Source organism: Fringilla coelebs (assembly GCF_963513975.1).
Source record: "Fringilla coelebs genome assembly, chromosome: 1".
Taxonomy (NCBI): Eukaryota; Metazoa; Chordata; class Aves; order Passeriformes; family Fringillidae; genus Fringilla; species Fringilla coelebs.
In genome coordinates this window covers 98,107,516-98,119,687 of record NC_140028.1, presented here as the reverse complement: position 1 = coordinate 98,119,687, position 12,172 = coordinate 98,107,516, and the positions used below count along the sequence as shown (strand labels likewise).

The 12,172-nt window shown below is 38.1% G+C and overlaps 1 protein-coding gene across 1 annotated transcript in view; it reads left to right on the top strand.

The window, feature by feature from the left end:
• Nucleotides 1-12,172, top strand: part of CNTNAP2 (contactin associated protein 2) — a gene marked incomplete at both ends in the record, with an annotated part of 998,227 nt that overhangs the window by 613,320 nt on the left and 372,735 nt on the right. The window lies entirely within an intron of this gene.

Genomic DNA, 12,172 nt, shown 5'->3' with positions numbered 1-12,172 from the left:
AGGTGATCAAGATGATGTCTTTAAATTGTAGACTGGGCAGGGTGCACTGGAAAGCAACTATGAGACCTCTTCACTCACCAGTGGAGGAGGAGGTGAAAAGTTCCTGTAAGTCAGGCTCAGCCTATATGTGGCTGCCTGGAATGGAGAAAACTCCTCACACATTTTGTCTATTTCTTAGATGACTGTTAGGAGACCTTTTTTGCAACTAGAAGTTGTGGCTCCTGGCTTCAGCCCCTTCTGGCTTGTCTGTGTTCCTCAGAAAAGTAAAACAGGTCTGCATGTTTGCACATCAGTGAATGTAATAAATGCTCAAACTTTATGAAAATAATGCTTATTGGGTTTAGGTTTTTTCCCAGTCTAAGAGTAATTGAGAATTAGGGCAGCTTTTTGCTTTGGCACTACCTTTTCAACCATTACATGTATTCATTTTTGTTGCTTCTGATTAATGGTTTCTTTGTTGGTGAAAAAAAGAAAATACCAGGAAAGACAGAAAAACAAGTAGCCCAACTCCTGAATGCAGGCAGCTTGGCTTATCATGAAAATTACCTTATATTAAAGCCATTGCAAGCCTCCTGGAAAGCTGAAAATGGCTTTTTCTAATAGTGCTCTGAAAGAAACAAAGAGGATGAGATCAGAGAACCCTGGAATAATTCAGGTAATAACCAACTACTGGAGCTCAGGACACCCTCTAAAAGCAGGGCCAACTTCAAAGCTATATCAGGTTACCCAGGACCAGTTGAGCTTTGTATATCTCTAAGGATAGATATTCTACTGGCTCAATGATTTTGGATATCATCAACAAATATCTGCATAGCTGCGGTAAAGAAATGCATTCTTTTAATTTCCTTCTTTATTTTAAGAGCCTCTCAGTCATAGATGCTACTGTGAAAAAACAAAAATGTAACATACTGCTTTGGTCTTGGAAAATGCTTTCTCTTCCTGAAATATAGACATCCATTTGCACTAAATGAGTTGTGGTAGGTTGACCATGGCCAGCAGCCAAACTGTGCCCCTACCTTTAGATCTCTCCCCTGTCCTGAGAGATAGGGAATAAAACAGAAGAAAGGCAAAAATACTGGTGGGTTAAGAAGACAGTTTAATAAGAAAAGAAAAAGCAGCACATGAAAACAAAGCAAAAAGATAAATTTGTTCACTGCTTTGCATCAGCAAGCGAATGTCCAGCTGCTCCCGGGAAAGCAGAGCCTCGCCTCAGCACATGTAGTGGTTGTTTTGGAAGAGAAACTCCGTAACATTAAACATACTCCTGAGGTTTTATTGCTGGGCATGCTGTTGTACAGCATTGAATTTCCCATGGGAAACTGCTTCCAAAGTCCCTGCCTCCAAAGGCTCAGTTTGCTCAGCTACCCCAGCTCTGTCCTTGTCCAGCCTCTTACCCACGCCCTCCTCCTGGCGTTTAAGGGGAAGGGTGTGCAGAGAGCAGCCTTGGTCCTTCTGTGCAGGCACTGTCGAGCAGCAGCCAGAGGAGAGGTCGGGTACCAGCAGGGTTTTGGCTACAGCTGGGGAACACAACACCCATGGGCTGCTGGGACAAAGGTTAATTTAGTGACTCCATCCCAGCCAGACCCAGGGTACCACTGCAGTAATCTCAGGGTTACAGGACACGACAGAGAGTTGCTCTGGCACGTCAGGCCACTTCATATTGATTCTCCTCACGGACCTGTTGAAGGCTGAAGCCATAATGAAAATAGCATAGTACAAGCTGGTGTTGTAAGGGTGAAGTTTGTTCTGTCTCCTCACACATATCTGAAATTAAAAAGAATTTCTGTGGTCAGTATTTGTCAGTTTGACTTGGTTTTATTTTTAATATTTGGTTTTTGAAAACTGACTTGAAAGAAAGGACATGAGGATACAGCTAATTAAGTCTCTGCTTTTCCTCCAGTGGATAAATTTAAGCTTATGCAACAATTTTTATTGATCTCAATGATTGAACCCATTTATGCCAGTTTCTATTACAAAAAAAATCCATTATTAGAGCAAAGTTAATCAGAATTAGGGTTTTGAAATATATTATAATGTAATTACAAGTAACTTACAGTGTAAGTTAATTAGTATCAAAGCTTTATGATACACTTATGAAATACAAGACTTAGGGCTTCCTATATGTTGAGCAGCTTATTTTGGAAGTTGAGTTCTCACAGAAATTACTGTTTAGAAGCTATTTTCTTTTATATAACACATAATATACATCCAAATATTTCAGATAATGCCATGTGCCACATAGAAGTGGCATTTTATGATATGAAAATATTATTATGCTTTCTATATTTTTGTGTATTATATATTAAGTTTATTATGTATATATAAACATCTGTATTCATAATGGAGTTTGGCATAAATAACAGTGTTTTATCTATGCTTGTGTATGTATGTATGTATTTATATTTTCTTTATATAAGAGAATATATTCTCAGTCTGTTTCTCTCTTCCACCACCTTGGGCGCTGATATCATGCTCATAAAAGCTAAAACTGTATGACTTGCGTTTATGCTTTTTAAGAACAGGAAGACTGTGTTGCAAGCAGACTAGCAGTTGTATAGTCCCAGGAAATTAGAATAGTATCCAAAGAAATTTCTTAGGGTTGGCTTTGATTTTTTCAATGATTGAGATGTAATCAAGTTTGCTGTTTTCCCCTTAAATTTTATTTCTCGCTACTTTGCACGTTAGAACAAACCCTTTGGCTGGGAAGTAGCAATGCCAAGCTTTAGATCTGACTGGATTTTCATGACTGTCTTATTAACATTTGCAGATAAGAGTTTACAAGCACTTCTACAATATGACATTTTATATAACATTTTTATGTGGCTTTCTTTTAAGGAATGCAAGTACCATGTGTGCTATATATCAACTCAATTTCTCTTCCTTTGAAAGGGGAAGATACTCGTGGCTTGTCATAGTGGGATCCTCCTGCTTTTTTAAACTAGTTTGGATCTGAATCATAAAGGCTTCAGTCATCATCATCATCGACATGGAAATTGCTTTCATAGCCACACTTCAGTAAAGACCCCCACTGGGCAAAAAGATAAGCTGTCACATTGAATTATTCTTACTGCAGGCTTCAGCCATTTGGTTGAAGGGATAAAAGGTGAAGTTGTAAACGGTGGCATTTTTCATCATTAGCCAGAATGGTTAATAAGGAGGGGAGAGTTTTCTCAGTAAAAACATAACAAAAGCTAGTGAGGGTTTGTTGAGTTTTAGGCTGCACCTGCCTGGGGGTAACTGCTTCCAAAGTCCCAGCTTCTGCTGAGCTAAACTCTGGCCTGGTATGGAAAAGGTTTCTGCATTTTATTTCCAGCAGTTTTGAAAAATGTGAGAAGAATAGTGATGTTAGGGTATGCCACATGTACTTGGGAGATACAAGTGTTGAACCAGTGTCTTTTTATTTTGTCTTCCTCTCCTCACATGAGCATTTTTTTATTGCACAGTTGCAAGCTGAGATCTAATTACAGGGGAACACCAAAGCTAAGGAACATTCTCTTTTTACCAGTAGTTAAATCGTATAAATGCGTATAATTTCATGCAGGTATGTGTAATTATAGGCAGTTTAAATGCTACTGAGAAAAAAAAAATCATCCTTATTTCAGTCTCTTAATTACCTATAATTACATTAGCAATGGAACTTGCATTGTTGTCACAGTGATCCACGTGTTTCATTCCTTGTGACAGCATAGGTCCCTTTTCACCTCCTTTACTTAACATGAACAACCTAACGTTGTGTTACAGTCCAGGTGGTATTTTGTACTTTCAGATTTAAGCACCGGACACAGAACAGGGATTATTACTCACGACTAATTTATCCTGGCAGTCTTTGAGAATTCCAAAGCTTTCCTGACTTTATTATAGCCAGAATTATGGATTTTAATCACAAAATCACAATGAGGGAATACTAAAATGATTTCAAAATACAGTGTCAAATCTGCCATTGGAAATTATGCGGCACCCAAGCCAATTTTGATACAAATTTCTGTGTTGCATGTGAAAGAATGGAGAGGAAAATGAAAATTTTTCATGTGACTGTTTCTGGCGTTTTATGAATGTGTAAACAGTGTGTTTCTCTCTGTAACACAATGAGATGAATTAGATGCCAGTTTTTGAGAATAATTTCACATTAAAGATTAATTTAAGTAATCAGATACGTGCAGCAGAACCTTTCTGGGTGATTATTATTTACCTGCTGTGGGGATACACTTTGTATGACAGAGTGCCAGCATCCAGCCTTAATCCCATACAGCCACACTCTGTCAAGAGGTTTTTTGATTGCTAATCAGAGTTTGAAATAATTCATCCAAATAAGAGAACGCAGCAAGCATATTGGTACATAAATATGGCCACAGTGTAACTGGCAGCAAGACAAAGTTTCTTTGGAGTTAAAAATCATCATGCCAAATAGTATTAAAGTTCTTCATTTCTGGATCTATACCCAGGCTTAGGATTCTGCCCTTCCTTGCTGCTCTTTCCCTCTCTGCCACTTCAGTGGTTAGACAGACAGACAGATATCATCCAGCAGCACTCTGCCTCAGGAACAGATGATATAACAATGTCCTGACTGGAAGCAAAATCTGCTTTGCAGTTGAGATTTTCCAAGTCAAATTCACAAAAAGGAAGTTATGTAGGACTGGAGAAGGGCTGAAACTATCCCATGGCTTCAACCTGCAGCTATTCCTGACCACATGGCTGGAAGGCACTTCCCACATGTGCCTTCTCCCTCTCCTCTTCTTCTGCCCACCTCTTTGTAACCATACAAACTTTTTATGTGGAAATGGAGGTGAAAGCTGCCTTTCAATGAGAGAGATTCATGTGCATTTACATAATAATCTATCTCAGTCCAGAAAGGTGATGTTGTAGGCAGAGATTATGCCTCAGATGACAATGCTTTTAATACTGCGTATTATGTCCATTGTGTTCATGATGTACCAGAGTACACAGTGACAATTGCCATGTTATTAACACAGATCTGTAGATAGCTAGGAGGGTACAAATTCTGCAGAGCTAACCACAAAATAGGAATAGTTTAATTAGCTTTCTTTCTGAAGTATATCTTAGTTTTTTGCTATGAAAAATATCCATTCAATCTCCAATCAATGTACATCATCTTGCAGCTGGATGCCTGAACATTTTGAAATCTCAGAAAACCCTCAGTTGTTCTTTGTCTTGTATTTAGTCCTGTATAAGCTCAGCACAGAGAGGAAAATAAAATCTTTCATTTTAACTCTAAGGAATATTAATATCTTTGTTTATTATTATTATTATTTAAAAATGCAGGCTACTGAAATAATTTTCTTGAGAAAGTGGATTATTTGTTCATGAAAAACACTTGTTCATGCTACAAGAGCTAAGTCAATAATCATTTAGGTATGCTTCAGAGAAGGAGGAGTATGTAACACAGAGCTCTGCATGACTTGACAGATAATAGAGGTAGCCTCTGAGCTGCAGGATTGTTTTTCTCCACAGCCTGAGGATGGGAACAGCATGAGGTTTGTTCTTGGGAGCCAAGTGGAAGAGAACACGTCCTTGTCACCCAGCAGCTGTGCCAAGTTCATGGCCACCAAGGGCAGGGACAGCACTGTGGGCCCCCTGGCACAGGGACTGCCTTGGGGCCAGCATCCCAAAGGTCTTCCTTTGGAGATGTTGGGTGGAGGATGAGGCTGTTGCAAGTGGAATTGGGAACGGAGCACACCATCACCCTTGTGGCACAGTGTCACCATCCTGCAGCACCACAGTCACAGTGCCCTGGAATAGGATAAAAGGGAGAACCCTCCCATCTCCCACTGCTGTCATCGGCCTGAAATCAGCTGGAATACATCAGAGAGAAGTCCTTGAGGAGCTGGTAGAATCACTTGAAGCTGAGGGAGGGGAACTGGAGGCAGGACAGCTCTTCTGGAGGTGCTCCACCGCAAAACCAGTTCCCAGCAGGGTCCCTTCAAAGCCCATCAGAGGGACTGATCTTTTTTCAGCTGGATATCCATAGCAACACAAAGGGAATGTACTTAAGGAGTACTCCAGAACTCCCTGTCCTCATACTCCATGTGGAGCCAGGGGCAGCAGTCATAAGAAAAGAGGTGCAGAGGTTTTGCAAGGGATCCCACTGCTTGGAGCACACATTGGCACCTTGCCAGGTGCAGGAAGGATTCTTGCTCCCAAGGTGGATCAGGCCAAGGGCATTTGCTCATTCTTGGAAGACCCCACCGAGGACCCAGGTGGAGCAGAACAGAAGTCAGGCTTCTCTTGGGAAGTACACCCACTGTGTGGGATGAGAAAGCAGGTCTTGTATAGTTCAGGGAATTCTGATTACCACCTTTGGGGTCAGGAAGGAATTTTCTGCTGGGGAAGACTGGCCCTTGGCAGGTTTTTGCCATCCTCTGCAGCATCAAACATGTGATGTTAAGGTTTTCTCTTGGGCACTTTTGGCCAGGTTGCTTAGGGAGCATTAGCCTACTGTTCATGCCCCGTGAAGATGGGCAGCCCCTTGTTCCCTGCAGCGCCTTTTGCCTTCCTCTGCAGCGCTGAGCACAGCCCTTGGCCTCCTTTGGGCCATTTTGACCAGCTTCCTGCTACCCTCATGCTTCCATCTAGTAGAAAGAAGCTTCCTAGACTTCCAAGGTGGGCCCAGGGGTGGCTCCCATGGGTTGCTTCTTGTCCTTGGTGACATTTGCACAGCCCTTGTCAGGGCTCCTCGGGGTCCCTGGTGCTCTGCTCCTGCCTGCTGCATTGCAGCTCCAAGGCACCACTCATAACCTGGATCTTTCTGGATGTCTTCCAGTCCCTTCACCATCTTTGATGCCCTTCTTGGGATGCTTTCAAGTACTTTAGCACAGTTTTTTTAAAAGGTGAGGCCACAGTTACAGGGTTCCTGCCATCGAGGCATACACCTGCTAATGTTTACTAATCTGGTACGATTAGCAGGGAAAGGTTTTGAAGAAAAGTTAATAATAGTGGCAAACTTTTAAAATATTATTTAAATAACGTTGCAAGTTGTTTTGGCAAAACCTTTTCTTTTTTTTTTTTTTGCTGTCTGCTACAACATGACTAATATAGGAACAGCTTAATCAAATGAAGTAATCTATAATTTATAAAAGTTGTGAGCAAAATCTTTGTGTGGAAATTAATTTCTTGGTTTTTCCTACATGCATTAGTTTGCTCAGGGGACTTGATTGAATGTGCAGCTTGTATTACATTCATACATAATTATTATTTTATTCTCATTCTCCTGTGGGGAAGATGAGAGCACTGAGCAAACATCCAGAAAGCTCTCTCTTGGACATGAAATTTATACTCTCTCACAATTAGATGCTAAATATTTACCTGATCCTATAATAAAACTGTTGAAACTAGCTCCCTGGTTACTCAAATGAGTTCTGAAGTCAAACTGCTTTGATGACTGTGTCAAGTTATTCATCACTTATTGTTCCTCATCAGTTCATAACTGAAAAATTAATATATTATGCAGATTGCTTATTTTTATGCGATTAAGGCATCTTCTCCTGGAAGAACAGTGCTGCTATAATAAAACAGTTTCTTAATAAAACTGTCTCTATACATTCATTCTCCAAAATAAAGGGAACCATATTGTTGTCTCAGTCTTAAAGTTTATGAAACATTTAACAGATGCAAAGAAGTTTCAGGAACTGTCTGTATTGCTACTAATCTTTAAATAAGACTAAAATTGAGTCATCCTCTCATCTGCATTTGTTAGCTATGAATCTCTCAGATATGAATATCAATATTTCTACTATTTATTCCCAGTAAAAGAAAGTGGATAATCATTATCTAAACAAGTAGACTGTCTATCTACTACTGACTGTAATAGACCTGGTTATATTCCATAATTAGTAGTCATGCTAATATTTGATATGTATGACATAATGTTGTAATAAGTAATTATGTCATATGCTCTAAATATTTTCCATAAACTAGAAAAAAATTCTTGTAGGCATTTTCTTTCTGTACAGTAGAATTACAATTATAACCAGTTTTCTGACTGCAGCTCTGAATTTGTAATCAGCTATCAAGCTATGAGTGAATTTAACCCATTCATTAGAAGTATGTGCATCTGGAGGACAGCCAGTCCTGTTGGATTACTAGAATGTTTACTGGATATGTTATGAAGAAGTTAAACCATAGAATAACCATTCCATAATCAGGCAATATCTTTCAGTAGTAATAATTTTGTACAACTGTCTCTCTTACTGAAATGTTGGGTCCATCTCTTGTTCATACAGACAAGCAATAAAATCTCCAAAAAAAGTAGTTTATCTTGCATAAAACACTGCCACAAATAAGTATAGCTCTTTCTGATGCAGCTTGACTTTTAGCAGAAATTGCTTTTGCTGTAGAGTTCCTTCTGGATTTATATTCTTTCTTTTTTTTTTCAGAAATCATTATAATTATAAAATGAGCATATTGAACTCATGCAGAATATTCACACTGGTGAGAGCCTAAAGAAATAGAGCCACAAGTCCAATAGATTAGAAGTGGTCTTGCAGTAGTTATAGGTTGCTCTTTAAAACATGATAAAAAAGAGATTACTATGCCATCATTGGAAATCATTAGTAATAGTAATAATGTCTAGATATGTGCATTAGGCTTAATACTGTCTCTGCATCTCTCCAGCTTCCTTTTCTCAAAAAGAAGTGCTTATTTCAGTATTTCTGCTGGTAGAAAGTGTTTGCTACTGATTAGACTCTTTCAAAAAATGACTGTCTATCCATTGAGGAAGGTGTTATTTCCTGTTCAATATCATATGTCTCCCAGATACTGATTTCACAGATCTTTTGTAGAACAATACAGTGCCACCTAAAAGTAAATAAATGTAATCAAATTCATTTCTGCTACTAGCACATTGGACAGAACAGGTTCACCTTACTTGTTTTATGCTTTTCTCCAGTCAGCAATATTAAATTCCTGAGTATCCCAGTATTTCTGTTGTGTTTCTCATGACCTTTTCCTTTAAAGAAAATGCAGCTAGAGAAATGTTAAGGCATAGATTCTTTACTGTTTTTACATTTGCTAATGCTCCCTAAGCTTTGTGACTGGCACAGAGTCACAAGGGAGGGACTTGAATTCTGCACAGCCTAAATTAGCAGACATGAGCATTGAACAATGGGACTAACCACAGACAAAATACTGAGCAAGGTATTGAGGTGAATGTAGGCAGAATTTTATGGTCCAGAGATAACTCAAATGAGAACATGCATGTATATCATAGGGAGGGGAAAACTTAACACAAAACCCTCGTATGGTACTTCAGCACATGACATGATTAGTTGGAGGATGCAGAAGGGTTTGACGGCAAAGAGAGTGCTTTTTCCCCTGCTTGTTATGTAAACTTTAGGTGGTGAAGCAGCCAGATGGTGTTTTCCTGCAGAAGTTTCTCTGTAGGCACATAAGTGGTTTTGGGGCCGCATGGTGGTTGACCAGGATGACACATAAACATTGAGGCTGACCATAGATTTGAACTCTGCCTCTCCAGTTCCACATCCAACCTGGTTTCCAGGTAAATTGATCTTCCTTTATGTCGTATAGATTTAAAGCTAATGCACAAAAAGTTTATGATGCATTTTAGTATTTGTGAGTCTGCAGATTTCTGTTGTGCATCAAATTAAAAGCAGGTGGCAATTCGTGATGAGAAATTGAGTTAAAACCTAACCAGATTTCTTCTAAGAAATTGGAAAGAACAAAAGTCCTTGGAGGGATGTGTGTCAGATGCTACTCGCTTAATCCTGGATATCTTCCTGAAGGATAGTTTAAATGAACTAACTAATATAAGGTTTCAGTAAACAGGTCTTCATTCATTCCCTGTAAATGTCACCAGTAGATTAGATTATATTTGCTGTTTTTAAAAAGGAGGGTGCAGAAAGGAAATGAATATTGAACAGAGATTCTAGATTAGGAGAGATATGAAGAGAACTGGGTTTCACCAGAAGTAAAAAACTTAATCTGTGCAGTAACTGTGTTCTATTTTTCCTGTTATTACATATAAAAAAAAGATTAAAAATAACATAAGGCGGAGCCTTACCTGAGTGATCCCAAAAGTAAAGTTATTTTTACAGGCCTGTTAATTTAGAGGAATGCTTAATGGTGCAAAACTTCATTTATAACTATAGAATAAATATATTTTATATTTACCATTTCTAAAACTTTTTAGTGGTGAAGTATATCACTACAAAAAAAAAAAAAAAAAAAAAAAAAAAAAAAAAAAGAGAGAGAGAGAAAAAATCATACCCATAACATTTTTTTGCAGAATTTTATATCAAATCTATACTTGTACATTTGCTACAAAATTTTTACTGGCACTTAATTCTTTTCATTTTTATTACAAAAAATTCTCAATTTTGAGGAATAAGATTACATTCCTTGGAACTTTCTTATAAAACATAATGAAAATAAAAATATGGAAATATGCTTATTCCTACCCAAGCAATTCTGTAATGCTATTCTTTGGTTACTAGGCTATTGTTTTTATTGTTTCATCAGAGCTCTAAAGTTGTTGATTAAGATAACGCTCTGATGCACCACTAAAATTGGCCATTCTGTTATTATCAGAGACTAAGAAATTCAGACATTTTATGACAAAGCTATATTAAATAATATATATAATGAGAGATATAAACAAGAGACATTTATTAGAAGATTCTCAGTGAAGCCAAAGGCAATTTGATGGCTTAGCACTTCTGGAATTCCCCCCATTTGTGCTTCTGTGTTCAAGTGAGTGTTCCCCATCTGTGGCGGGTCCCAGCTTGCTGATCAATAGACAGGCAGCAGAAGAAGCAGAGTAACATGCAAGGCTTCCCATGTCCTCCTTTCCATCTTAGTTGACTGTGCTAGGAGAAACAGGTTTGTTTCTGACTCAGAGAATATATCCAGACAAAAATGTCTGCCTGGTCAAGCTCTATTAATTGCTTGTCCTTTGTTAGTTGATTACTGCTTAGGAGAATGTAAAGCCCTGCAGAAGTACCTTTCAGGCCAGCTTCAGCCACAGCCTGTAAGCTGGACTTAACACTGCTGAGTGTAGGTACCCTGTACTAACCTGCACACCAATTTTGCAAAATTTGGCATATTTATTCAAAACAATGTTTAAATTACCCAAAACAGAAACCAAAGAAACCTATAAAGCTGGTTTCTTATTAGGTTTAAGGCAGGTGAGGGAGAAAAACTATCATAGCCTACTTTCTGATTTCTAGAAAAAGCATAGAAATGATGCCTATGCATCTTACATTGGCAGGGTTTTATTTCAGTGGAATACTCATTATACATTTTTCTTATTAGAAACAATTCTGGTGAATAAGAAACTCAGTGTTCCAATGCCAATTAGTACAACACATTTCCCCTGGAGGAGTTGAAGAAGAGATTTTAATCCCATAGTATAAATAAGAGCATAGATATGAAAAACATCATGTGTTTGTAATTGTGCCTAGGATTCCAAAGCCTTTGCAACTGCCTACAAGGACTCTTGGATCAAGAATTTGAATCAAATTGACATGATATAACAATAGCAGACAGTTTCTCTAGGGTATTATAGATGTCAGACCTATGGAGATAATTTTGTGCCTTGGAAAAAAATCTGATTCTTATTTCTTGAAAAAATACCGTTGCTTGTACATTTGTTACATTTATCTGTTACCATTCATTCTGCCAATAACATCTCTATTTTTCTGTCATTGCCATAAGTTTCATTGTTAAGACAGACTTGATACAGAGCAGCAGTTAATTTGACTTCAACTTTCTATTTTGGCAAAAAAGTAGTTACTCTATCAGCCAGGAATTTTTTTTATCTAAGCAGAAGCTTTCATTGGTCCTTCTTACAATTTTTCATGTCACAACATTGTGATTGTTGTGATTAATCTGTATGATTCTGTATGGATTTCATATAATCAGTGTTAGCCTTTGTAGATCATTGTTCAGAGATTGATTCAAACAAGTTCGTAGGATTTATTTGGTTTATTTATATCTGCTCATCCTTATTTTCTCACAGATTTACATGGTCATTTCTAAGGCAACATTGTGAAATGTGATTCAAAAATATTGACTCAACGGTGATTGATAGATTAACTGCTGCTTACTATACTGTAATTGGAGGGGAAATGCTTTCAGAGTTTGAGAAGAACTGGTGCATAATATGTAATAAATTATAGTTTGATTTTCAAGGTTTAAGTCA